This window comes from Microcebus murinus, chromosome 9, assembly GCF_040939455.1.
Source record: "Microcebus murinus isolate Inina chromosome 9, M.murinus_Inina_mat1.0, whole genome shotgun sequence".
NCBI lineage: Eukaryota > Metazoa > Chordata > Mammalia > Primates > Cheirogaleidae > Microcebus > Microcebus murinus.
The window spans coordinates 70,905,939-70,933,114 of NC_134112.1; the positions used below are offsets into that span (position 1 = coordinate 70,905,939).

General features: G+C 36.9%; 1 long non-coding RNA gene across 1 annotated transcript in view; it reads right to left on the reverse strand.

Annotated features, from left to right (window-relative positions):
* LOC142872872 (uncharacterized) overlaps positions 1–6,800 on the reverse strand; it is a 90,300-nt gene extending 83,500 nt beyond the window's left edge. Inside the window, exon 1 of the long non-coding RNA XR_012920965.1 lies at positions 6,717–6,800. This is a non-coding gene — a long non-coding RNA (uncharacterized LOC142872872). The remainder of the gene's footprint in view (positions 1–6,716) is intronic.
* Positions 6,801–27,176: the final 20,376 nt, after the last annotated feature.

Here is a 27,176-nt window from a genome sequence, read left to right on the forward strand (position 1 = left end):
GACTTCCTTGCCCTATGAGTAAAATGGAATAGGTAAATTCTTTATTTTCTTGTTCTTCTGTCTTCTTTATCATGCAAATAACAAAAATTCATTATTGACAAAGTTGAACATGCAAGGAAGTAAAATCTAAAAATAAGTAAATCATAAGTTACTCTAAATTAGGTGATTCTATTTTGACATAGAGCATAATGATTCATATTAACTATCCTAATTTTTCTGTTTCAGGTCTCTTTTTCCTCTGACTCTTTCAATAGCTAATAAATGGATCTACTATGAAAATCTGTCACATTTTACATATTGATGTGCTCATTCAATAATAATTATTAACTTTTTTAATTTAAAAAATTGAGTTATCAGAAACACCAGTGCTCCACCCATGCGGAAAAAATGTAACACTTTAATGCAGAGAAACTAATTTCAACTATTAGGAAACCCAGGGAATCCCATCCTTTTACAAAAATATTTTCACACTCCCTTTAAAGAGCAGAGTGGGAAACTGTTGAGGAAACGAGGCCTTCCTGTTGCTGCCACATGTGAATAATTATCCAGCTGCATCTCCAAAATAAGTAAGGCTGGAAAATTCTTTCAAAGAGTTCCTTGCAGCTTTATATCAAAGGAAACTTGAATGTTTGTAAAACCATTGTGCTTCTGATTCATGATGGAATTATGAGGGTTCGTCTGCTTTTGTCTTTAAATACAAATAGAGTTCAGGGATCTGAACCCACAGGATCTCCCTGCAGACTTCTCTTCTTTTACGTCATAACTGTATCATAAGCAAAAAACATTGTGACAAGGATGGGTCCCCTTCATTTACTTGAGACCAAAGACCACAGAAAAATCTTTGTTCTATTTGTACTTCTAACTATACCCAGATTTCTTTTAATACTTCAGGAAATTTTATTAAATTCTCTTTATTAATATTTTTCTGGATCTTTTAGAACTTTCTTCTCCTATTCAAGAGAAAAAGAAAAAGCCTGTCACAAGAAGATTGTCAGGCTTGCCTTTGCTGGGCAAAATATGTTTTGCAGATGTTATTCTTTTATTACAAATATAGATGCGAAGGAAATTTAGGCTGTCACTTCAGTCTAATCTGTTTTCCTAAAGGGCTGAGGGAGCCTGAGCTGGTGACACCACAAAGACACATTTTATGGTGGCAAGAGAGGGCACAGTACTTGAAAGGTCAAAGGCAGGCAAGAACGGGGTTCTGTGCCCCGTGCTGCAGGGCTGTGACCACCATGCTTCCTCACCCACTGATGAGTCACTTCCTTAGAAAAGAAAACATCTACCCGGATGTTCACTTTAAGAGCTCACAAGCCACTGAAACACTTTTCCTATAATGTTAAGGAGAACAAGAAAGTGTGATGGTGGAGAAGCAATCAGTGAAAAAAGTAAAATCAGTACCTGCTCCTCTAAAATCTGAGACCCTCTCAATGAAAGAAATTTAAACCATGGATATGTGTGGTTAGTGGGAGATATTAAAAAGCAAATCATCTTTAAATAGAAAATTAAAAAACAAAAAATTATACTGTTAAATCAGTATAAAATAAATGGGGGGTGGGGAGCTTCTAGGCCTGGAAAATGATTCTCAGCCAGAAATCGGACGATGTTCCGTGATTGAGAAGCTGGGAATCTGAAAGGAAGTTTGGCATCTGAGAGAGGTGAAAGAGGGAGGGGAGTATAAATATTTTTCCACAAACACTCCTAAATGAGGAATTTATGTGACTAAGGCATGATACATAACTGAAGGTTTTGATATGAGTGTAAAAAGATGTGACTAATTTCTGTGTGCTGCATTTCTGTTCATGGAAAAACAATGCCTTTTCCAAGTTTTAGTATTTGGAAAGCTTCCCACAGGGAATATCAAAAATATATATTCTTCCTCTACCCTTACTCTTGCACAGTTAAATCCTGGCTTTACTCCTCACCTATTGTGAGACTGTGAACAAGTGACTTCAGCTCTGTCGTGGTTTTCTCACCTGTAAAGTAGAGATACCGGTCCAGTTTGGCTTGGTTCTGGGTGTCTAGAACTCTGATAGAATCCCACAGTCTAGTGTAAAGAACCAAAAGACAGAGTTCAGGTGATCATAGTAACTGAAAAGTCAGTGGTAAATTCTGGAAAGGAGAGAGCAAGTGAAGGGGAGCTCCGAATCTTGTTCATAAATTCTACCCAAATCTCTGGCTAAACCTTGCACTGTGTATGCATAGGACAGACTCCAACCAGCCCAGTTAAGACTAAAATAACTAAATAGATACTTCAACTGTTACTCATTACAGGGGAAACAGACTTTGTAAAATAAGTCTAGCCAAGTTTACTGCCCACTAAAGCTACAAAATTAATACTCTTCTAAGGAATATAAAAGAATCCTAGAGTTTCTACAAAATATCATTCATAAAGTCTGGAATGCAATCCAACACAAAGAAACAGAAAAACATGATCCATGCATAAGAAAAAAGGCAATCAATGGCAATCAATGGATCCTGAGATGACCTTGATGACAGAGTTAGCAAACGAGTACTTTAAAAATGGGTATTATAATTATGCTCAATAAAGGAAAATATGCACATAATGAATGAACAAATGTAAGAAATCTCAGCAGGGAAACAGAAACTACAAAAAAGTACTAAATGAAAATTTTAGAACTGAAAACTATATGTCTAAAATAAAACTTCATTGGATCAGTTTATGAGCAGATGACAGATGGAAGAAGGAGTTAGTGAAGTTTTATATAAAATAATAGAAATTATCTAATCAGAAGAAAAAGAAAAAATATTTTATAAACTTAAAAGAGCCTCGGGCATCTATGGGAGAAGAGCAAAAAGAGACAGATGATTGTAAGATCAATAGATAGATAAATAGATTAACAGAGCAATAAATAGATAATTGGAATCCCAGGAGGGAATGATAATTTTCTAAGTTATGTCAAAAATGTAAACTAAAAGGTTTTTGTTTTTTTTTGAGACAGAGTCTCACTTTGTTGTCCAGGCTAGAGTGAGTGCCGTGGCGTCAGCCTAGCTCACAGCAACCTCAAACTCCTGGGCTCGAGTGATCCTTCTGCCTCAGCCTCCCGAGTAGCTGGGACTACAGGCATGCGCCACTATGCCCGGCTAATTTTTTTATATATATATATATCAGTTGGCCAATTAATTTCTTTCTGTTTATAGTAGAGACGGGGTCTCGCTCTTGCTCAGGCTGGTTTTGAACTCCTGACCTTGAGCAATCCGCCCGCCTCGGCCTCCCAAGAGCTAGGATTACAGGCGTGAGCCACAGCGCCCGGCCAACTAAAAGGTTTTATAAGCTCAAAATATCAAGTAGGATATGCATTAAAAACTAATAAATGAAAAAATTACTATAATATACTAAGATTTCATAGTACACACACACATATTATATCACACACATCAAATATACATACATTCATCTCTCAGCCACACCTACACATATACCACACACTTACACACATACACACACATGTTTACATTATTTTTTAATCATCCTCTGAATATTGGGTTGATTGATTTTATTTATTTTTCTCCTACATCTCAGGTGTGTTATAAAGTCAGTCAATTTCTAGACACTTTTGAGAACAAATTCCCTGGATCAGCGTTGTATATATTCTTTTGGTACTCTGTTAAATAGATTCTAAGAATCTGTGCTCCTTTAACTAGTGCAGCAAATCTAGATATACGGTAAGGATATTTTTACTTGGAGAAACACACAGGGCTTTTAAATTATCTCACATTCAGGTGATTATAACACAGCACTGGCAACCTCCAGCAGCAGTCCTGACTCGAAGGCCATGACTCTAAAATGGCATTTGTACTGCAGAAAGAACACGTAGCCACACACACACACAGGTCATGTTCCAAAAGTTAAATTTCAAATTATTTCATGAAACTTTGAAAACATTTTTTCATGTAACAGTGCTATATGAATAGTTAATTTATTTCCTATAATGCTCAAAGGTCTATATTATTATCAGAATTGCATATATTTGCAATGAAAGTAACAGAAAACTATACATTACTGGATTTTCAACCAAACAGGAAAATTGGGCAATAAACAATTTTTCTTTTGGAATGTTGACACTGGAGCAAATGCATTTTTAAGAGGCTCGGGAAACTTTGGTTTCATTACAGCTTTCTGTTCCAGAGCAAAGGGCCATCGAAGCCACAATGTGAAGCAGGCTCCAAACCAGCAAGTTGGCCCACACAGCCAGGAGATGAGTTACATATAAGGAGATTGAACAAATAAATAAAAACAGGGAGCATAATGAGAGCCATGTTTTTCACTGTTGAAAAGGGAATTCAAATATAGCAAGTAAGAGTGTTAGAACAAACCCTGTGGCATTGGACTGAAATTGGAAGTATAGGTTGAATTTATAACTTTTTAATATATAAATAGATAAATAAAAATAGAATTAGATATCCGGTATATGTGCACATGTAAATATAAGTGGGGGAGGGGCAGTGTGGATGTGCATTTCTTTCCTAACTCTGCAGAAGGGGCCAAGAAGCAAGGAACCTCCAGTAGTATAAGCCCATCTAGAACCCAGGTCTCAGTTTCAAAATACTATTCTCCACTAAGAATAAATGTGAATTTGTGGAGAAGCAGCTGATTCCAGGTACAAACAGGAAGAACACAAGATTAAAAAAAAATTATCGTGTATTTAGACAAAGTAATTTTAATATTTGCTTGCATTTTTCAAAGATAATAAAAGTTATCTAATCATTACCTATGACAACACATCTTAATATTCCATTTGCCCCATTTCCTTTCCATATCTCCCATACCCCACTCTATCTTAAATCTCTCCATTTCTCCTCCTTTTTCTCTCAACTCCCACTAAAATCCAGCCTCCCAACAAAACCTAAATGGCTCTTCACCTATCTCTTCATTCTTTTGCTTGCCCCTCAATTCTTTGTTCACTTCCCTCTTGAATAAATCTTTCCAGTGAAAATTTCGCTTCCTTCCTTCTCCTCTCCTCATTCTCCAATTCTGCAGCTCAAAAGGCTGGGAACAAAGAGGGCAGATTCAACAAGTCTCATAGAAATTAAAAAGAACAACCTATCAAATACAGAATTCTTTTATAGGTGTAGCCAAAGGGAGAAAACATGGAAGCATTTATAACTTAATTTTTTCTTTCTTTTTTTTTTAAACCCCAGGCACGTGTATTATTAGCAGTAGTAGCACTAATCACTGTGCCCCTTTTCTAACATCATCTAACCAAGTTTCTTAAAACTCCACACACAGTCCTACACATACAATTATTTGTTGACTATACAATATTATAAGTAGAAGTGCTTTCTGCCAAAAATAGATCCTCATTTCGGATGGCAAGTTCCCAACTAGAATGGGCTAAGAATTTCCTTTCCAGGCATTATTATATAAAATATAAATACACCTGGAGGGATGACACATTACACAGCTATCAGTCTTCTACATCCAGCATATCTGTTTCCTTCTTGTCAGGTAGCTGGCATCAGAAAATATCCAAAATGAAAGGATTCCTAAAAGAGGAAGGGCTGCTGGCATTGTACCACAATGGGTACAATGTACACAATGGGGTATAGCTGGGAAAAGTTTACTTGGGGAAGGCCACAAGAATGCTAGAGTTGGGGCTGAGACACACAAAGAGTAAGCAAGTTGCCCCAAAATTCCATTTCACAATTTTGCCTTTAGTCAGACCTATCTGTATGCTAAATAATTTAGGCATGAACAATATACAATTAAATAATTTTGCCAACAAGTGAAATTCATGTTATTATAAAAAGGTTTAGTATATGATGTGAGTCTTAAGATTTCATACTATGAAACAAGAGAAAACAAACAACAGAAAGACATTCTCACACTTAACTCAGTTTCTATCTCAGTGCCAGTATTGACACATGAAAATAATGTGCTCCCCTTTATAACACTGAAAATCATATTTTTAAGATGAAGCATACTAAATTAAAAGATACTGTGTCTTTGAAGAATCAGGCTAAAAACAAGATTTCCTTTGGCACTGTGCTAGAAAATCTTGTATAAACCAAGAGGACTGCTTTCCAAGGCCATTGTTTAAGTAATCCAAAATTTGGAAATACATTAGAGGAAATGATTTGTTAACCAGCTGCTTTTCTTATACATGCCATTAACAAATTAATCTGTACCAAAGGGGCTACCATACAAGGTCAAAAATGAAGCAAGTCCTTGCATGTTTGTCACTGGGGCAAAAGACACACAAAAAAGATAAAATTCTGGGAATGAACTAATCCTGTTTAAACACTCATGAACATTTTCATTTGGAATAGAATGAATATCAATGGTATTTAGTCATTTTTTATATAAATTATGTTTAGAATAGAGCAAAGCAGGAAATATATCATAGTGTCCATATAGAGCACATTGAGATCAGTCAGCTTGGAAAGGGTGGCTTTATTGGCAAGTACTATATGATTCCACTTATACCTCTACCAGGTACCAAGAGGAGTGAAATTCATACAGACAAAGTAGAATGGAGGTTTGCAGAAGCTGGAAGGAAGTGGGAATGGGGACTTATTTAATAGATATAGAGTTTCAGTTTTGCAAGATGAAAAGAATTCTGAAGATTTATTGTGCAACAATGTGAATATACTTAACACTACTGAACCGTACACTTAAAAATGGCTAAGATGGCAAGTTTTTTATTATGTCTATTTTAACACAATTTAAAAAAAAAAAAAAAGGAAAAAAATACCTCAATTATTTCCCATAATATCCGGATAGAATGCTGGAGAAAGGAGTGTGCAGGTCCTAGACTTACCAGGCCCTTCATGATCCTGTCTCTGCCTACCTCCACCCCTGGTGACACCTCCCTCCAGCACTCACACTCTCTACCCCCAGCTGTGCCAGAAAGTCCCCACATGGCAACCGCTTTGTTGAACTCTGACTCCCAGCTCAAATTTCCTACTTTTTTTCCCTCTGGATATGGTGGTGGATTTACCCTGAAGCCAAGAAAGCTGAAACAGCAGGGTCCTTCACAGTTTCCTTCCAAAGCCACACACTTAATTTTTAATGCTTTTCTTTTTCCTTAAAGAGCTCCCTCCTTCCCAAAAGAATTTTATGTAAGCTTTACACTCGCTCCACTAAACTCGGACCCACCCCTGCTATGACATCCCATGTACAGGTAGGATGTCCCTTCCTCCAGGAAACCAACGGTGAGCATACTGTCCCCAACTCCCTCTTCGGTGATGTGTGTATTGTCACATTGTGTTCCTATTGTCACAGACATATTGTACTTGGCTAGCCTTCCCAACCAAGCTGTGTGTTTCCTAAGGAAAGGGATTCTATTTGTCTCTCTACTCCAGTTCCTGAAACATAGTACAGGACAAATGTGTCCGGACTTAAGTCATTAAGAAAGTTAGTGGTAGAGCCAGGACTGAAATTGAGTCTTTAGTATTCCTCCCTACCACTAACTCATCTTCTCTTGTTTACCTAGTTAGGGGCACACAAACTTCCTTCTTAGATATTTAGGGATTTGTTTGCTATGTGAAGTAAGAGTTAAACAGGTTTAACTTGATAGCTCATGCTTTATGAAACTAATCTTTCTGTTAAGCCACCGAAGATACCTTAATAAAAACAGAGATTTGGATATAAATAAACTGCATACAAACTTGACATCCTCCTTGAGGAAGAGTAAAAGTTGGGCTTAATATTTCTGTCTGCACACCGAACAAACAATTCCTAAAATACATGTCTGTAAAGTGAATCAAGGAAAAGTTCCTCATACTGAAAAGCTATCCTCAGAATGAATTGTAGATTCTCAAAAACTTACAGAGAAATTCATGTGTAAGTATTTCTGTGTACTCAGACAGCATTAATACTTTTAAATCATGAACAAGTTAGTAAGAATACAAATAAAGAATATTTAAGATGTACTTAGTAAGCGTGGGTATTTTGCTGTTTTCCATGCATTATTTTATTCTAGCCTCTTGGAAGCTCTATGAGGTAGGTACTATTATTATTCCCATTTCATGGGCTTTGAGAGAGTAAGACAAGAGTCCAGAGTCACCCAGCCAGAAAGTGACTGAGCCAGAACTGGCACTCACTGCCCGGCCTCCAAACCAGACCCCTTCACCACTGAGTTACACTATTTCTCTTTTTGTGAAGTCAGCTTTTCAAAAGGCTACCTTCAGTCCAAGACAAAGCAGGCTGACCTGCCAATGCATCAAGGCATGCCCTGAGCTCACAAAGTGGTAATGGTAATAATGCTCACAAAGACTGTACTATTAGGGATGAGTAAGAAAACAGGGAGACATAAATTTTGCATACTTAAAAAAATGAATCATGCAGACGTTGTCTGAAACAGGCAACTGTTTCAGGCTAGATGAATTGTGTGACACAAAATTCTTGGGACCTTAAATTGTGTATATATTATAGTTAAGTTGATCTCTGAGTTTTAATTTATGGGTATATTTTATTTAGAATCACAATTGTTTTTATAATACAGCAATAACAAAACTGTCACTCTGAATAAACAGGAATATATGTTTATGTTGTATAGTAACTTGTTCCAAAGAGTTATTAAAACTGTAAACCAGGCTTTACAGGAGGCTAGGGAAGAGGAAAGCATGTTACTATCTTATCCTGAAGTGCAGATGAAGATATCAAAACACACAATTGCCTGCCAGGTATACTATAAACTGTAAAGGGAAAAGGAAAGTAAATACGGAATCAAGATATCATGTCAATACTTTAAGAGAAAATGTTTTTCATTTCAATAATTTTTAAGAATGTCAGGGTAAAAAAACTGAATTAAATCAGTGGTCAGTTTTTGTGTTCTTCTTTAAATTTCCAAACTGTGTTTGCCCTCCAAATTGCTGTCTCAGAGAGTTTTGGATTAGAGCATTTTCTTTCCTAAATTTAAAGCAGTGATTTAAAAAAAGCAGTTTTTGCAGAAACAAAAAGAAAAAATACATATAATGTAATTCCAACAGTGAATTATCGTAAACATGAAAGCCTAGCTACATAATTGTTAGTACAACACATTTCTTTTGTTGTATATATATCAGAAAAAAAATTTCAAGTTTAAAAGGAGTTTCTGGAGCAACTGAAGCAAATATGACTGAGCATATTTGTTCACCCTCTTTCCTTCTCTAGATCTTATTAAAAGTAAAGAAATGAAGATGTTTGGCCAGGTAGCACTTTAAGAGCTCAAGGCAGGAGGATCACTTGAGGCCAGGAGTTCAAAGCCAGCCAGAGCAACATAGCAAGACCCTGCCCCTACAAACAAAAAGAAAAAAAGAAAAGGAAGGAAGGAAGGAGAAGGAGAAGGAGAAGGAGAAGGAGAAGGAGAAGGAGAAGGAGAAGGAGAAAGAGAAGGGGATGGGGAAGGGGAAGGGGAAGGGGAAGGGGAAGGGGAAGGAAGGGGAAGAATTTATACATAATATGACAAAAACACAAAAACAAAAGGAACTGGAGATGGGCTATCAGCAAATAAGAGTTTTCAATGAATTTTCAGGAGGCAAAATGTGGAATGAGGTGGAATAACTAGTGAAGTTGTCAAGAAAAAAGTCACAGCCCAGAATGTGTTCATTTTCAACTCCTTAAAATCAACCTATATATACATCAGGAAGGTGTTAATTATGGGTGCAGAACAGAATGCAAATGCTTTGAAGTTAAAGTATAAATGATGTAATTTTGGAAATAGAAACAAGGAAGAGAGTTTAAAGCCAGAGTTTTAATTAAAGTATTAATGTCCTTTTATGAACTGATGAGTATAGAGATACTGCCTATAATCGGTAGATAACACAAATAACCAATGAAATAATAAAATAGTGCAGTAGCACTGCTGTAACAAAACTGGAAGTTGGGGTGGGCGTGGCAAAGGTATGGAGAGGATAACCCAGCTGAGTCTTCATCTATCACATCAGAAAGTCAAAAAATAACATCTAAGTGGAAAATTAAGAAATAGTAGCATAGTATGTAGATTTATGAAGTTAAGTAGTAATGAAGTTTAAGATGGAAGCACTTAAAAAAGAAAAAAAAAAGCCTGTTGTCTCTGGGGAACAGAGTTACATGTAGGAGAAGATAGGGCAAAGGGCTGATACTTTCCATTATAAACTCTTCTATGTTTTATTTGTTAAAAACATGAGCATGTATTATGTTTATAAAACTTTTTAGTGTACTAAGAAAAAATAAAAGCCTTAAAATATCTCTATATGTTCAGTGCATCGATTTAAGCTTATATGCCAGGTGGGACAATAATCAATTGCATCAAAAATTCAGAACCTTCAATACTGTGTGGGAAGAATGTAGAAGCAGCTCCTGTTTAGGACTGTTATAACATAGTGATGTCTATTTCTATTCTAACCAATAAAGCCTGGCAGTTGGTCAACCGTTTTCCTGTTAAAAGGTCTGGAGTAGAAGGATGGCTTGTGTTTCTCATAAAAAATTAAAATTAAAAAACAAAAACAAAACCTTGCTGACAAGACCAGAGAGAGTTTCCACTGGCAATTCTATTTCATATCCTTTCTACTCTTTGAGTCTTTGGGCAGTGCTGACGCCAGTGATTGGCTACCACCTGGCTTCTAAAATCCTTTTCTTCACTCCTCTGGGTACAAAGCTCTACAGTACAGGAATGCTCTGGATGATTTTGTGCTTCTACGATTGGTAGTATTCCTTGGACATATTTAGGGACTGCAGCAGCATGAATAGGTTGATTTTCCAGAACACAGCAGCTTCATGATACAGCATCTAGCAATTTGAGATAAAATTGTTTTCATATATCCAAAAAGGTAGAAAAGTTCCAATGATTCATGGAGTTCATTGGTCAATTATTGCCAATTGGAATTAACCAGGAAAATACACACAGAGACACCCTAAATCTCTGCATATTTCAGCTTTATCCCAAAAGAAAACGATAAGCCCTAAAGCAACAGAAATGTCAATAATAACCTCTCAAGATCCTGGGTAGCACCCTGGGCCTGGGAGAGTTAGTTTTACCCCATCATAGGAAGATATTAATTATTATTACAGAACAGAATGTAATTGTCATCTGATAAAAACGTAAATGATGTAATTTGGAAGATTCTGTTCTCCTGAATGCAGCCATCAGATTGCCAAAGCACTGGCCAATGAGAATGGCTGCTGCTTGCCTATGAGTGACACATTGAAATGAGACCCAAGTAACTGAGTTAACAAACTACTGTAACTGTTGGCTCTAGGTTAATTTATGGGCAAACAGCTACGTGAAGGCAGTTCAGTGCTAGAGCTTAGGACTATTCCATTGCAATTCCAAATTCATCTTTCCACAGGAATAATTTAGGATAACCCTCGCTCTTCTCATGTTCCTCTGGTGAATAGCATCTCTGCAGCTGCCATTAGTCTGAAAGCCTGCATACTTTTCTGCAGTTGAAGCTTATAGGTAAGGTGTAACTTCTTCCAGATAAGCTTGGCCTGTCAGCTTCCTGTGGACTTTTCCCTGGAAGCCTCAGTTTTTGCTAATGCTAAGCTATTAAAAGCTAATAGCAAATTAATAATAATGTATACCTGTCTATTAATTTAGAATTCATTTCATTTGCTGCTCATGTCAAATCTGAGTCACAATTTCCATAGACACCTGCACACATGCCTCACGAAATTTACAGACTTCCATCCCCACACCTCACTCTTTAATTCTGCCTTCCTGCTTGTCTCTAGAGATGAGCTTCCCATGCTCCTAGCTAAAGCCAGTCAATTCTTCCACTGTGCAGTAGACATATCTACTCCCTCTTGCTCAAGAACATCCTTTCAACAAGGTTTGCCTCTCTCTCCTGCATTATCCGTTTTTCCCGTCTGTCCATTCAAATACACATGTGCTACTATTTTTTCTATTTTTTAAAAAAGTTGGTTCTTTAAATAAAAATTTGTCCTCTTCCTCTTTTTCTCAGCCACTCCATTTCTCTCATCCTTTATAGTAAATTTTCTCAAAAGAGTTGCCTAAACCTGTCCCAACTGTTTCCAATTCCTCTCCCCTCATCCTCTCTTAAATCCACTCCAATCAGGTTATCACTCCATCACCCCTCCAAAAACCTGCAGAACACAAATGAGCTCCCCCTGGCCAATGCAATGGTCAATTCTCAATTCTCATCTTATTGGAAATAACAGCAGCATTTGCCATAGTCCTTCGTTTTCTCCTCCTTAATGCCCTTTTTCCGCTTGAATTCCAGGACACCCAAGTCTCCTGACTTTCCTCCTACCTCCTAACTCACCAGATAGCCCTTGCCAGTCTCCTCTGATGTTCTTTCTTCTTCTCCCAAACCTTTCACATTGCAGTACCCTACAGCTTAATTGTTCTTCTATTCTCTAAGTCTGTTCAATTTCTGGTAATCTCACAATCTCTCGGATTTAAATACTATCCACATAGACACCCACTCTCACATTCCCATCATGAGGACAGACCTCTCACCTGAGTGACTGCTTCTCTATCAGAGTCCCTGTTTCCTGCCCCCTTGCAGTTAGGTGGTGTCATGTGACCAGCTTTGTCAATGTTCTATGAGAGGAAGTGATTGGTGTCACTTCTGGGCTGATGTTTTCTGAGCCAATGCAAGACTCCAGTTCTCCTCTTCCTCTGCTGTACGCCATATATCTCAGATCAAGTTACAACCTGGCAATTCTTCCATCAGCTCTGGTCGTTGAGTATGTGTATGGAGCAGAGCTTCCAACATCATGTTTGATATGTATGCTCAGTGAGAAGTAAACCTTTCCTATGTTAAGCCACTGACATTTTGAGACTTCATTTTAACTATAATTTAGATTATCTTAAGTTATATGAGAAACAGACATTTCAATCTTAACATGACCAAAACTGAGTTTCTGATGTTCCTCCTCAAATGTTCTGATGTTCCTACAGGTTCCCTGCATGAGTTGACAGGTTCCCTGTCAGCTCCATCCTTCTAGTTGCTCAGGTCAAAATATTGGCCAGGTGTGTTGGCTCATGCCTGTAATCCCAGCACTTTGGGACGATCACTTGAGGCCAGGTGTTTGCTTGAGATCAGCCTGGGAAACATAGCAAGACCCCATCTCTAAAAAAAATTTAAAAATTAGCTGGGCATGGTGGCATGTGCCTGTAGTACCAGCTACTTGGGAGACTAAGGCAGGAGGATCACTTGAACCCAGAAATTCGAGATTACAATAACCTATGATCACACCATTGCACTCCAGCTTGAACAACAAAGTAAGACTATGTCTCAAAAAAAAATTGAGGCACTCTGACTCTTTACTTACTCTCACATCCCTCATCCAATCTATCAAGAGACACTGTTGGCTCTGGCTTCCAAATATATCACAATTCGAGCACTTCACCCTGCCCCCAATCCTACCACCCTAATCTGTTAGCCAACCTCATCTCTCTCAGACCACTGCAATAGCTTCCTCACTGGTCTCCTTTCTTCCACTTTTGCCCTCTTTAATATACTCTCAAGACAGTAGCCAGTGTGATCCTTTTAAAACCCCATTCAAATTATATCACTTCTCCTCAAACCCTTCCAAGTCTTTCCATCTCCCCCTAAAATAAAAACAACATTCTTATTATCATGGCTTTCCAGACTTTACATGATCAATCTGTACCTGAGTCCTCTTTATGTCTATAATTTCTGCCTCTTTCCCCTCACTCCATTCTGGCCACACTGGTCTGCTCACTATTCTGCTGACTTGACTCACCGAACACGCCCTAGGGTCTTTGCCCTGGTAAGTCCTTCAGCCTGGAAGGCTCTTCCTCAGTGGCTGACTCCTCACATCTCTTGAGTTTTTCCTCAGATGCCCCCTACTCAATGGAACCTACCCTGCCAACTCTATTTTAAACTGCAATGAGCCCACTCCTCCTACCAGGAATTTTCTGCCTTTACCCTGCTGGTTTTCCCCCATCACTTCTCATTATCTAACTTGCTACATGGTTAATCCATTTATTGTGTTTATTGGTTTCTCCTTACACACTGGTATCTCTTCTGTAAGCAATTTATGTAACATAAATGCCTAAAACAGTGTATGTCCATAAAAGAGCTAAATAAATACTTATTGGATTGATCGAGGTGGGTGAGGCAGACAGGATTTTATATTTCACAGGTAAAAATACTGACTCAGAGACATTGTGGAGAGTTGCCCAAGACTGTTCAGTTAATAAGTGTATTCCAAAAGTATATAAAATCAAAATTTCCCAATTGTTATAGTTTTGTAAATTTACTAGATAGCTTAAATTTTGTAGTTTCACCCTGCTACTAGGTAAGAGCCTACCTTATTGGTGTGTTTTTACTCTAAATTAATATGACTGAACAACATGTTCTAGACATTTCATTTCACTGGCTTTAACAACTGAATTTGTCAAAGAGGATTTTAATGTAGGTAGAAAATGAATGACAAATCCAGTATAGTGATATGCCTCAATACATTTGCATATGTATTTTTTGCCCATAATTTAAATTGTTTGTTTTTGAGAAAGCTACAGTTGTCTCATGATCTAACTTTCTATTCATCAGAATTTCCACAAGGGATGGAAATAATAAACAACTTGGTATTAGTCATTTGTGATCTGTGCTCATAAACCATATGTGAAGATCATGCATCTGCTAGAATTCTGCTTTTAAGATGCCTGTTTTATATCCAAGATTAAAGTAAAAAGCAAAGGAAGATTTTGTAATAAATATGTTAGCCACATGCAAAATGTATTTCAAATTGTTCATTAAAATTTTTCTCCACCCATATGAAAAAAATTTAATTCACACAATTATTGTTGGAAAAAATGAAAAATAAGGAAAAAAATATTTTCTATTTTCAAAATTACTTCAATGATAGCAAACAATGAAAAATAATAACATACCAAAATCAAATACCTGAGGTCTAAGATGATAGAAAAACCAGGAGTATTGGCTTTGTTGGTTGGATCTTACTCTTGCTCAGGCTGGTCTCGAACTTCTGACCTCAAGCAATCCTCCTGCCTTGGCCTCCCAGAGTGCTAGGTTTACAGGTATGAGCCATCGCACCTAGCCAATCATTGGCATTTCATCAAATGCATCCTAATTTTCTATGTGAACACCATTAAAACAAATTTTTCCTTAGGGTCATGAGACTTTTTGCCTCACATAAGCTAAGCAGATTTAGAGACAGAGAAATATGAATATCTTGACAAAGTATTTCTTTTTTAATTGGATATGTAATTAGTGACCCTCACAATAGTGGGAATAGAATGGTTGCCACCATCTTAGCTATGCCTAAGTGTAAAAATCTTAGTTGTGCTGCAGTTGAGGAAATGTTGATTAGGGAGGGTTATTGCACAGAAGCTGTTAGAGCTTTTCATTTTGCTAAGTTATATGGAACTTGTTTTCAGCTCAAATCCATTTTGGACATTTCTTTAATATGGAACAGATCTTGAAGAATTTGGGAATTATACTAAAGAGTTCATGTTTTATTCTAAGGCAAAAATGGAACATTAAATAATTTTAAGCAGAGAAGCAAATTTGCTTTCCAGAAAGTTCAATCAAATGGTAATATGAATGGCCACTTGGAAAGTGGCACATGAAACCAGTGAGAAGATGATTTTAGTGATCCAGGGTAGAAAGGGTGAGCATCTGAAGGCAATGATGGAGAGGATGCAGAAGAGGAGATGGGTTTGAGAGATTTTTAAGATATAGAATCAGTAATGTTTGGTTATGAATCCAAAATAGAGAATGACAGAGAGGTAGAACCACATTTTTCTGATTTGGACAATAAAATGTGGAGTTCCCAATAACAGAAAATACTAGAATAGAAGTTTATCAGCTCTGAGGAAATGAAGGGAAACATGTAAATTAGGGTATTGTGTAACAAACCAAGTAAAAATATATTTTATCAGTTATGAAAGTAATTATGTATAAACATCTAAATAAATCCTAGATCAAGAGTATAGGAAACAGATTGAGGTTCTTAGAGTGAAGATCTTAGTCCTTAATGTAAACTTTGAGCAAATACGTTCATAGAGATTGTGGATTTTCTGTAGCTGGCAATAGGGAAAGATAAAATCAATAAGAAAGCAACAGCCAGCATTAAACACTAGAGGGAGGAAGAATAGAATTCACAGAAGCTATAAATTGAAACAGAAAGTCAAAACCCTGGTACAGATCAGCATATAGATGAGGTAGAATTAGACAGAGGATACTGTAGGAAATAAACTGAAATTTCAGTCTCAAAATGAACAGAATAGCATCTCTCATGAATAGAGAAGAGAATTTTCAACAAATATTAGCTAATCAAATCCAGCAAATTCTAATAAAAATATCGCACTATTTCTAAGGGGACTTTAACCCAGGGATGCAAAATTGACTCAAAATTCAAAATTCATCAATGTAATTGCATAAACAGAATAAAGAAAAAAATCATATGATTATTTCAATAGATAAAGAAAAAACATTTGACAAAAATTAAACAGTAGTCATGATTAAAAAAAAAACTCTCAGCAAATTAGGAATAGAAGGGAACTTCCTCAATTTAATAAGAGAAATCCACAGCTGACATTATATTTAATAGTGACATATGTTTTTACTTCTGATTTTAATTTGTTTATTTAGTTTTTTTAAATTTCAGAATATTACGGGGGTACAAACGTTTTGATTATGTGAATTGCTTTTGTTTGAGTCAAAGTTATAAGTGTGTCCATCACCCATATAGTGTGAATTCACACCTGTTAGGTGTGAATTTACCTATCACTTCCTCCTCACGTGCTTGATTTCCATTGAATTTTACTACCATATGTGCACCTGAGTGTTGATCTATAAGCGTCAATTTAGTAGTGAGTACATATGGGTTTTGTTCTTCTATTCTTGTGGTATTTCACTTAAAGTATGCTCTCTAGTTCTATCCAGGTTGTTACTAAAGGTATTAATTAGTTCACTATTTTTTATGGCTGAGTAGCCCTCATTTGATCGATCCACTCATGTATTGATGGGCACTTGGGTTGTTTCCACATCTTTGTGATTGTGAATTGTGCTGCCATAAACATTTGAATGCAAGTGTCTTTTTTATAAATTGTCTTTTTATCCTTTAGGTAAATACCCAGTAGTGAGATTGCTGGATCAAATAGTAGTTCTACTTTTAGTTCTTTGAGTTATCTCCATATTATCTTCCATAGAGGTTGTACTAATTTGCAGTCCCACCAGCAGTGTATGAGCATTCCTATCTCTCTACATCCATGGGACTTTTTGATAAAAGCCATTCCCCTCTTAATCTCTTTGATGCCCTCTAGATTCTCCAGATTCTGGCACAAGACATTGCACTAAGCATTTTTAAGTGCACAATTATTTTGCCACACTGAAAAAAACCTGAAGCTTCAAATTCTACATAATTTGATATATTCCTCAACTCATTGTTCAATTAATTTCACTCAGGATATATGGGTCTCTTCCAGCCATTCCCTATTTCACTAATTTTAACTTCCAAAAGTCTGGCTCCTCCTTGGTCCACACTTCCAGGTTATGATTCCTCACCTATCATTCACTGTGTCTCTATCACACTTCTCAGGATTAGTTGGCTCCCTAGCATTGCAAATTGGAATACTGCTTCTAATCCCATGGGCACCAAAAGCCATTGTGGCAGCAATAAAACTGCACCATTCACATCTCCTACTTCTTTGACAGATGGCCCTGGCTGCTGCTCCCTGAAGCCACCACCCCATTCTTGCTGAGGCCACTCTTCCCATGGGCTATGCCAGCCAACAACTGAGCATGGCAGGGATGCTGAGGCCAGCAAACTCTCCTACAACTCTGCAGCAGTCTGAGACTCTTCCAACTCAATTCTCCTTCCTTCCCTTCTTCCTTCCATTGCACTATGGTCTGATTATTCTCCTACCGTCTCTAGCCCTCCTTGCCTTTTTCCCGCACAGGTGTTCCCCCAACAAATTTCTTGCACATCTAGTGTCTAATCCCATCTTGGTGCCTGTTTCTTGGAGGACTCAATCTGGTACACCTCCAGCTCCATTTCAAGCACCTCTCTCTCAGCTCAACCCAGTCCAGTGGACCCACCATTAGCCTAGTACGAACTCTCACAATTACTTATTGCCAAATAGTTATGATATAAGCAGTTTTCCCACATGAGGCACCTTAACATTAAAAAAGTACCTAGTAGACACTCAATGAACACTCATTCTATTTGTTTGCTGTCAAAGCTACACAGAGTAACTTGAGATTCTCACAACACACTGAAGTTTGTTCAAGAAACATTTATTGCCTTCCCACTGTATATCTATTGCTGTGGTTGCTGGATATGAAGGCATCAGAGATCAACAAGGCATGGTTGATATCCTCAAAGACTTCATGGTGTGTTTGTAATAAAAGGTTGCCTAGAGAAGGTACCCTAGAGTTTGCAAAACAATTTAAGATGCTTTCCCTCATTCATGTCTCACAAATCCGTTTGAACATGTGTATAGATTATTATTTTTATTTTCATTGTATAGTTAAGAAGTTGAGCATGTGTCAGATTCTACATGCTGTGTCAGATTCTACTCTAGGCACTAAGAATAAGGCATCAAACAAAATAGATAAAAATCTCTGCCCTCATGGAACTTGAAACCTGTGTGGAAGTCACATAGCCAAAGTATTTGAGCTGAGACTCAAACACAGCTCTTCTCATAACAAAATGGGTGACTCTCCAAAACATTGTGTTAAGCAAAAGAAACCAGACAAAAAGAGTATATGCTATCGGATTCCATTTATATGAGGTTCAAGGATCAGCCAAACTAATTGATGGTGATAGAAATTAGAATTATCGTTACATCAGCAGTGGACAGAGGATGGAGATGAACTAGAAAGGAGTGTAGGGAACATTCTAGAATGATAGCAGTATTCTGTATTTTGATTAAAAGGATAATCACCTAGCTGTAAACATTTGTCGGGATCCTACAAGCTTTCAACTTGAGATCTGTGCATTTTAACACATGTAATTATAGCCCAAGAAAAGAGTAAAAATCTTTTCAAACTCCTGCTCTCACCGCCATACTTTCCCTTCATTTATCAAGGGTGTCAACAGTCTCTTAACTATTTTTTTTTGTACTTCTCATTAACAGATAAGAACAGAAGTAAAACAGAATCTTCGCTGTACAGCCTGCTCTCTACCATTGGTTAACATACCACTATCTAGTAAGTAGATGATTTCTCTTTTGTTGATCACCTTTTACCAAATTCAGCTTTAAACCACCCTCGCCCTTTGCTACTTTTTACATTTTTTGTTGGCAACCTTTTCTCAAGCTTCATTTTGTGTTAGTCTCTAGTCTTTTTAACTCTTGTTTCAGTTGTCTTTGGTTATATTCTTCTTTTCTTCCGTTGTTTTTTTAAATTTCAGCATATTATGGGGGTAGAAATGTTAAAGTTATGTATATTGCCCATGCCCCCCTCTCCCCTTGAGTCAGAGCTTCAAGCGTGACCATCCCCCAGACATTGTATATCTCACTCATTATGTTTCTATATACACATCCCCTCCTCTGTCCTCCCACCCGTCCAACACCCGATAAATGTTATTCCTATATGTCCACTTAGGTGTTGATCCGTTAATACCAATTTGCTGGTGAGTACATGTGGTGCTTATTTTTCCATTCTTGAGATACTTCACTTAGTAGAATGGGTTAAAGCTCTATCCAGGAAAATACAAGAGGTGCTATATCACCATTGTTTCTTAAAGCTAAATAGTACTCCATGGTATACATATACCACATTTTATTAATCCACTCATGAATTGATGGGCACTTGGGTTGTTTCCACACCTTTGCGATTGTGAACTGTGCTGCTATAAACATTTGAGTGCAGGTATCCCATTTGTAGAATGTCATTTGATCGTTTGAGTAGATGCCCAGTAGTGAAATTGCTGGATCAAATGGTAGATCTACTTGTATTGCTTTAAGGTATCTCCATATTGCTTTCCACAGAGGTTGCACTAGTTTGCAGTCCCACCAGCAGTGTAGGAGTGCTCCTATCTCTCCACATCCACTCCAACATTTATTGTTTGGGGACTTTTTTATAAAGGCCATTCCTATTGGAGATAAGTGATATCTCATTGAAGTTTTGATTTGCATTTCCCTGATGATTAGAGATGTTGAGCATTTTTTCATATGTTTGTTGGCCTTTATTCTGTCTTCTTTTGAAAATTTTCTGTTCATGTCCTTTGCCCACTTTTTGATAGGGTTGTTTGATTTTTCCTTGCTGATTTTCCTGAGTTCTAAATAAATTCTAGTTATCAGCCCTTTATTGGATGTGTACCTTGGGAAAACTTTCTCCCATTCTGTGGGTTGTCTGTTTGCTGTCTTGACAGTTTCTTTGGCTGTGCAGAAGCTTTTTAATTTGATCAGGTCCCATTTATTTACTTTTGTTGCTGCTGTGATTGCCTTTGGGGTCTTCTTCATAAATTCTCTGCCTAGGCCAATGTCTAGAAGAGTATTTCCAATGTTTTCCTCTAGAATTCTAATAGTTTCACACCTAATGTTCAAGTCTGTTACCCAGCGTGAGTTGATTTTTGTGAGAGGTGAAAGGCGTGAGTCTTGTTTCAGTCTTCTGCATGTGGCTGTCCAGTTTTCCAGCACCATTTATTGAATAAGGATTCTTTTCTCCAGTGTAGGTTTTTGTCTGCTTTGTCAAAGATTAGTTGGCTAAATGGGGATGGTTTTATATCTGGGTTCTCTGTTCTGTTCCACTGGTCAATGTCCCTGTTCTTGTGCAAGCTGTTTTAATTACTATAGCCTTGTAGTATAGTTTGAAATCTGATAAATTGATACTTCCTATTTTGTTTTTATTGCCTAGGATTGATTTTTCTATACGGGGTCTTCTCTGGTTCCATACAAAGTGTAAAACTATTTTTTCTATATCTGTGAAAAATGCTGATGGTATTTTAATAGGGATTGCATTGACTCTGTAGGTCACTTTGAGTGGTATAAACACTTTAACAATGTTAATTCTGCCGGCCCATGAGCATGGTATATTCTTCCACCTGTTTACATCCTCTGCTATTTCTTTCTTCAGTGTTTCATAGTTCTCCCTATAGAGGTCTTTTACCTCCTTAGTTAAATATATTCCTAGGTACTTTATTTTCTTTGTTGCTATTTTGAAGGGGACTGAGTCTTTGATTTGGTTCTCACTTGTACTGTTGTTAGCATATATGAATGCCTCTGATTTCTGTGTGTTGATTTTGTATCCTGAGACTTTACCAAATTCATTTATCAGTTCAAGGAGTCTCTTGGTTGAATCCTTGGGGTTTTCTAGGTATAATATCATGTCATCAGCAAAGAGTGAGAGTTTTATCTCTTCTGCTCCCATTTGGACACCCTTAATTCCACTCTCTTGTCTGATTGCTGTAGCAAGGACTTCCAGCACTATGTGAATAGAAGTGGAGATAGTGGGCAACCTTGTCTTGTTCCAGTTCTAAATGGGATTGCTTTCAATTTTTCCCCATTCAGTATGATATTGGCTGTGGGTTTGTCATATATGGCGTGTATCATTTTTAGGTAAGCCCGTCTATGCCTATTTTGTTGAGCATTATTATCATAAAAGGGTGTCGAATTTTGTCAAATGCTTTTTCTGCGTCCATTGAGAGGATCATATGGTCTTTATTTTTGCTTCTGTTTATATGGTGAATTACATTTATAGATTTGTGTATGTTGAACCATCCCTACATCCCTGGGATGGTTATATTCTTTTTGTCCCATTTAACAAAAACATGTGTGCTTAGTGTCATATTGCAACATGCAATAAACATTGGTTTATTTAGGTTTCTTCTCTTTTCTACTTCCATTGTGATATTTTATTACATTTAGCTGCTTCTAGTCAGTTGGCTAGTTAGCTTATCCTTCCTGTAATCTGATTTCCAAATAAATAACTGCTTTGCTTTTATGATTCTGAGATGTGCAGTTAAGGTTGCCACTTAACTTCCAAGTTTTGAACATGTTCTTTCTTATTAGTTTGAAATAAGACCAGAACAGTGCTTCCCTCAATAGGTACACTTTCTTCTCATAAATGAAAGTTTCATCAGATACTCTGCTTTCAACAGAATTGCTCTTCCACCAACTGTTCAAACAGCTGAAGCTCCTGCTTCTCAACTATATCATGCCTCAGTGCCACCATTATACACATCTTCCCACTGGAGAAGAGATCTATAGTGTATGTCCTCACAAATATACCTTTTGTTTTACTCTCCTTCTATGGATATTCAAATATTCATAACTTTAAAGTCTTCTTAGCACTTTCTCTTCCATTAAATCTATTTTTCTAAATAAAAAAATAAGAAAGGCAACATATATTTATTCAATAATAAACAAATTCATAACAAGCAAGAAAATATGATTTCCATAGATCTCAATGATAATTTCATGGATTTATTTTTGCTTGCTTATTAATTCTTTTAAAATTGTCTATTTGTAAATGTACATATGCTATAAGAAACAGTGTTACAGTTTAATCAGGCAGAATTACATGAGTAGAATCAAACAAGTTAAACATAGTTTTGAATTACAGAGTTTTGACACTATGGGCTAACACTTCAAAGTAATACAGATACAGGAACTTTTCTGAAAGTTTTTAAAAAAACTATCTTTTTAAGTAAAAACTCAACTACATTAACAATCAATATTCAGAAATGCCTTCATACACACACACACATATATAATTTCTTAAATATACCTCTAATTTTGGAAAGACAGGGAGGAAGAAGTCATTATGAGAAAGGAAATGTTACTATTGGGTGATGAAGCAGAGTCTCTTGAGAGTGAAACAAAACTGCACATTTCCTTTTTTATTAATTCCCTTATCCATTCATACTATATCTGTCTTAAAGGTTCATTTTGCCTATGTAATTTCCCCTGGGGGACTGGCTCTTAAGATGAAGAATGTGTGTATGTTGTGCAGAGAAGATAGTTTTAGGATCTCTAGACTTGTTGTCTTAGCTTAGGGTGTGGATATAGTTTGGATGCTTGTATCCTCTAAATCTCACATTAAAATTTGATCCCCAGTGTTGGAGGAAGGGCGTAGTGGGAGGTGTTTGGGTCATGGAAGCAAATTCCTCATGAATGGCTTTGTGCCATCCCATAGTAATGAGTGAGTTCTGACTCCATTAGCTCACCAGAGACTTGGTTGTTTAAAAGAGCCTGGCACCATGCTTCTTTTACAACCTGCAGTACCATGGGCCAAATAAACTTCTATTCTTTGTAAATTACCCAGACTCAGATATTTCCTTTATAACAATGCAAAATAGACTAAGACAGGTGCCATAACAAAATATGATAGGCTGGGTGGTTTAAGCAACTGATGTTTTCCTCCCAGTTCTAGAGGCTGAGAAGTCCAAGATCCTCAGAGTGCCATCATGGTTGGGTTCTTGGTGGAGGCCCTCTACATGGCCGCCTTCTCATTGTGTCATCCCATAGCAGAGAGAAAGTGTGGTATCTCTTTCTCTTCTTATAATGGCACTAATCCCATTATGGGGGCTCCACACTCATAACCTCATCTAAACCTAATTACCTCCCAACAGCTCTACCTCCTAGTACCATTACATTGAGGGTTGGGGCATAAGAACCTATGAATTTGAGGGAGACATGAACATTCCTTTTATAATGTGCTTCTATTCCTCCAGAAACCTAGGAACAATTCAGCTACAAGACACAACTTTCTCTCACATTGACCTCTTAAAGCTCTAATGTATTGTTATTCTTACCATGCTGGACATTCTCCAGCTGCTCTGAAAATATACTCTCCATCCTTCTCTACCTTGCTCTGCACCTTATGGACTACATCAAGAGTGCCTCCACCCTTTGTCCTCTAGCTGGGTTTGGCCAATTGCAAAAGATCAGAGAATGGATGGAGAATATATCTTTGTTTTATTCTCTCAGGGCCCCCTGAGAGCTGTATTCCTCTTACAAAGGCCACAGTGCCAGGTGGCTTCTGGGTTCTGGTCACCAGCCCTTCCCTCACCCTTCAGGCCTATGGCTGGTAATAGCTTCATTGTTATTGACGCTTCCCTTGACCCATCTCACAACCTTGAATACAGTATTTCATTACACTGCCCTCCATGACATCACTCCTTTCCTTCCAGGACCTTGACTGCACACAGATTTCCTGTCTCCTTTCTCCATCTTACCCCAAATCCCCTTCTATTTGCCTAATTTCTTCTGAACCAGGGCCCCAGACGGGGAAGCGCAGATGCCAAGCCACAAGCAAGGGTCAAGGGCAGGAATACCACACACTGCCTCATAGAGGAGTGACAAATTCAAGTCAAACGATAAACACAGACTTATATATGGATGGACATTCAGACTTGAAAACTGACCATATTTGGCTTGAAAAGCTGCAAATCCTACCCACAGTTAAAGCTTTACTTCCCAGCTGCCAAAACAAACATTTCAGTATACTTATCAACTTGCAACTCTCTCATAATGTTTAAATGTTAACTACTTTTCTGAAATTTTTGATATAACTAGCTTCTTCTTTTAACTTGAAAAATATGTTTTAAAAATGCTTTTAATATATTGACCAAAAAAAATTAAGAAATGATGAAAATCACTGTGATGGGGACATCAAGGGCTCTGGAAGAAAGTCTTGAAAAGCAAGTATGGTTCACATCTTGCTGGAATCACTAGAAGCATCTCCCGGGATAAATTCCAGAAGCAGAATGTGGTCAGAGTTTGAACAGCTGCAGGTTCTATTTGCTCCTGCATTCTCTCCCAACTCCAAGATTTTTTAGATAAAATCAGATGCAAAATTAATACAACGAAGAGCATAAAAGGGCAAAGTAAGTTACAAAAATGAAGCCTAAAGGGTTGGAAATTACCATACCTTGGTCCTCAATAGTGTTCTTTCTTTTGTTGTTTTCTCAATACCCACTGAGGAAAAAAGTACGCACTCCTTTGTAAATTTCTAGGTTGACATATAAAATGTCTTGTTCACCACAGTTTAAATAACAGAATGTAATTTCCAGCATATTATAAATACTAACATTGTCCTTTAAAATGTAGCCAATGGAATATAAATGTCACATAAATTTGATGTCACTATCATCTATTTTATAAATATAATATATGAGTAAATACATGGCAACCTTTTATTTAATTGCCAAAAATTTGGCTTGGTCCTTCCTTTCCTTGAAATGACTATTCCATGTGACTTCTCCTACAGAATCTACAGTAAATGATATTCAAGAATATATTTTTTATGCTGAAAGTATTTTTGATCATCTTCGCATACTTTTTTGCTATAAAAATATGTCTATAGGCCAGGCGCAATGACTCAAGCCTACAATCTTAGCACCCTGGGAGGCCAAGGCAGGAGGATCACTTGAAGTCAGGATTTTGAGATCAGCCTAAGTAAGAGCAAATCCCATCTCTACAAAAATAGAAAAATTAGCCAAGTCTGGTGGCGCATACCTGTAGTCCCAGTTAACCAGAATTGCTTAAGCCCAGGAGTTTGAGGTTACGATGAGCTATGATGATGTCACTGCACTCTGGGGGCTGGAAGGAGAATGACAGGATAGGAAGAAAATATTCACAAAGTATTTATCCAATAAAGGGCTAATATCCAGAATCTACAAATAACTCAAAAAAATCAGAAAGAAAAAAAAAACCCACTAAAAAGTATGCAAAAGACATGAACAGAAGTTTTTTAAAAGAAGATAGACAAATGGCCAACAAACATGAAAAAATGCTCAACATCACTAATCATCAGAGAAATACAAATTAAAATCACAATGAAATATCACCTTATATATCAGAATAGCTAATATTAAAAAGCCAAAAAACAACAAATGCTGGCATGGATGCAGAGAGAAAGGAAAACTTATACATTGTTGGTGGGACTGCAAACTAGTACAACCTCTATGGAAAACAGTATGGAAATTTTGCAAATTAATAAATATGGACTTACCATTTGACCCAGCAATCCCAATACTGTGTATCTATCCAAAGGAAAAGGAAAATAAGTCATTTTATCAAAAATGCACCTGAACTTGAATGTTTATAGCAGCACAACTCATAATCACAAAGATGTAGAATCAACCTAAGCGCCCACAAAATGTGGTGTATATATTGATATATACCATGGAATACTACTCAGCAATAAAAAGGAATGAATTAATGTCTTTTGCAACAAATGAAGTATCTCAGGAATGGAAAAAACAAACACCACATATAGTCTCTAATAAGTTGGTAATAATAGATGGGCACAGATGGGCACAGAAAGAAGTAAAAACCATTGGAAATGAAGAAGGGTAGGGTGGAGGAGGGGAGAGATAAAAACCTACCTAATACGTGTAATATACACTATTTGGGTGATAGGCACAGTAATAGCCCTGATTTATGCATTATGAAAAAGCTAACCAAGTAACAAAAACATGTGTACCCCATTACTATTTTGAAATTTAAGAATGAAATCACCATCAGGAAAATATAAATCAATGAAATACCATTTCACATCCATTAGGGTAGCTATAATCAAAAAACAGATAATAACAAGAGTTGATGAGGGTTTGGAGAAACTTGAACTTCCTATACTGTTAGTGGGGATGTAAAATCATGTAGCCACTTTGGAAAACAGTTTGACAGTTTCTCAAAAGATGAAACATAAGAGTTAACATATGATCCAACAATTTGACTCCTAGATATATACCCAAGAAAAATTAAAACATATGTCTAAACAAAAACTTGTATACAAATGTGCATAGCAGCATTATTTATTATAACCAAAAAGTGGAAACAACCCAAATGTCCATTTAACTGATGAATAGGTAACATTGCTAAAACGGACTATCATTCAGCAATAAAAAGGAATGGAGTATTGATGTATAATGCAACATGGATAAACCTTGTAAACAAGTGAAAGATGCTAAGTGAAAGACGCCAGTCACGAGGGACAACATGTTGAATGAATTCATTTATATAAAATGCCAAGAATAGGAAAATCTATAGAGACAGAAAGTGGCTCAATGGTTGCCTAGGACTAAAGAAGATGGAGAGATTAAAGGATGATAGCTAGTGGGTACAGGGTTTCCTTTGGGGGTAATGAAAATGTCCTAAAGTTTATTGTGGTTATTGATGGCTGTACAACTATGTGAATACACTAAGACTATTGAATTGCACACTTTAAATTTGTCAATTGTATGACATGTCAACTATAGCTCAATAAAAATATTATTAAAAAATAATCGTGATTATGTCTAAATGTTTTCCACTTGGATTCCAACTTTCATTTAGCCC